This window comes from Solanum verrucosum, unplaced genomic scaffold (assembly GCF_900185275.1).
Source record: "Solanum verrucosum unplaced genomic scaffold, falcon-dt-bn FXZP01000147.1, whole genome shotgun sequence".
Classification (NCBI taxonomy): domain Eukaryota; kingdom Viridiplantae; phylum Streptophyta; class Magnoliopsida; order Solanales; family Solanaceae; genus Solanum; species Solanum verrucosum.
In genome coordinates, this window is record NW_026020343.1 from 2014376 (window position 1) to 2016802 (window position 2427).

Below are 2427 nucleotides of genomic sequence, written 5' to 3' on the forward strand. Positions count from 1 at the left end.
GTCACTCGTGATCCTAGATCCCGTGTTACGTCTAGGGATAACCTCGGGGTGTGACAAGATGAACTTTCTTGTGAGGTTTTATTTACAAGTAAACAAAAAAGGTTACACTTGATTATAAGAAAATAAGGGGTATCAATTTATACTTCTGTTACAACAGATTAACCATCTGTTGCAATATATGACCACTATGTTGGAATTTCTACCAACATATGACTCTTTTGTTGCAACATATGACACTTCTTCCAAGTTATATGTTGGACAATTGAACAAACCATCCTCACAAAAAGAAGAAGGAAAGCAACAAAAATGAGTTTTCCTGAACAACAACAACCCAATATACATGACATAGATATTCAAATAATTTCCCAAAGTTTAGGGTTTTTTGGATTTCTCGTTTTTCTTTCAAAAACAAGAAACAATAGGTCCCAGTAACCCGTTATTCAATATTTACAACTATAGAAAAACTTCTTGTTTATTAACCGAAGAAAAAGGAAAAACTTTATTATCAATAATGTGTTCTTGTTCAATAGTTTCGTGTTCACAAATCCTAAATGTTTTCACAAAAAAAACCAACTTATCTGGTAGAAGCGTGATGGTCAATGACGACATTGAGATTTTAACAGAGTGACGACCGACGATAATAAGGCGGAGAATCTGGAGGAACCTGTTAGTTGAAGGGGAGCGCTGTTGGTGGAAAGAAGTTAGAGAAGTGTTGAATGATTTGTTTTTCTTTTGTATAAATGGAAGGAATATGGAGTTTTGTTATTTTTGAAATGATTAACAACTTTTAAAAATATTAATTTGGTCCCCAATTAACTTCATTAGGTTTTATAAGAATATTTAATACTTCCTTGGTAAAAGTGTCACAAAAAACAAAACCAAGACTTATTTGACACATTTAATTCAATTTGCTCAAAGAAACCCACGAATGATATACTTGAGAAAGTTTAATTCTTGGTGTTTTATAACAATTCTTCAACTTCCCCAAACTCAATAGAATCAACATGCTTGAATTCTTCAACCCCATATTAATTTTCGCATCTTTTTGGAGATCCTTTTCATTTTCAACTTAGATTAAAAAAGAATTAACTAGTTGAGATATTGTAGCAAAGAAACCGTTGGGGTGCTTTCTTTTAAGAACTTGTTGGTCTCTTAGAAACAATTGGGTGTTTTCTTTCAAAGAGCCTGAAGTCGGATAGTGAGGATGAAACAGAAAACAAAGAATTGAAGTGTAAGTTGAAAAAAATGGAGGAAGAAGTGAGGTTTTTATGAGGGAAGAGGAAAAATGAGAAAGCTAATAAGAAAGAAGAAGCTAGAAATGGTGATGGGGTGTCGCAAAATGAGGGGAAGAGTAAGAAATTACATGATTGTTTATGAAAGAGAAGGTAAATAGTGTTAAATCAAGGAATTCGACACCATTGAGTATGGAGGACCATACAAAAAGCTTTCACTTGATATACAATGAAAGGTACTTTAAAGATTCAAACTTTTTGCAAAGGTAAAAGTTCAATATTACATGCTTCGAGAATAGCTATGCCCGTGATTTTGTGAAATATGCAGTTTAGCAGTTTGGTAAATGTAACACCCCGTATCCAAAAATAGAGATTTCAGATTTCTAGTGTTACAGGTGGCACTCACGGACACCATCCACGGACCGTAGATGGACTCACGGTCCGTCCTGCAGGTCTGTGGTTCGTGACAGAAAACTTCCCCAGAACTCAGTCAGAAAATTTGGCTAAGTGTTGACCCACGGCCGGACTTACGGTCCGTAAGTCAGGTCACGGACCGTAGTTTGTGTCCGTGGATCGATGCCCCAAAAGCCCAACTTCAGTCCCAAACTACGGTTGACCAGCACGGACCGTCATTCGATCCACGGTCCGTAGGTCTGACCGTAGATCGAAGGTTAGTAGCCAGTTAGCTGAAAATTCTAATGGGTCAACTTCAGATGGTCATAGATTTTAGAACAAAACGAATTATGTGTCCCATGACCTATGGTTAGATAGATAATTGAATTATCTTTCCAACGCCACCGAGTTTGCTAAATTTCGACCTCCGAGTAAAAAGTTATGCCCGTTTTAGTGAAGCCCTGTCGGGCAGACTCGACCTACGAACCCAATCGACGGACCGTCGATTGATTGACGGACCGTCAGTCAGGTCCGTCAGTCACTCCGATAGCAGCTAATTCAAGGGTCTTTTGGTCTTTTCCTATTTCGTTTAACCCCTAAGATACGTCGTTTAGACCCTAAATCATGAGATTTTAATCAGTTTAAACCTAGAAACATAACTAGAACTTACCTAAGTCAAATCATTAATCAAACTTAGAAGAATTAGAACGCTAAGAGGAGAAAAGAAGTCAAGAACCCTAGTTCAAGAACGCAGCAAGGTTCCTTCAGTTCCAGCCCTGAAATCGAAAGATTTCTCCGTGGA

General features: G+C 37.3%; 1 pseudogene; it reads left to right on the forward strand.

Moving 5' to 3' along the window:
- Positions 1 to 928: 928 nt before the first annotated feature.
- LOC125837447 (uncharacterized) lies at positions 929 to 1962 on the forward strand (annotated as a pseudogene).
- Positions 1963 to 2427: the final 465 nt, after the last annotated feature.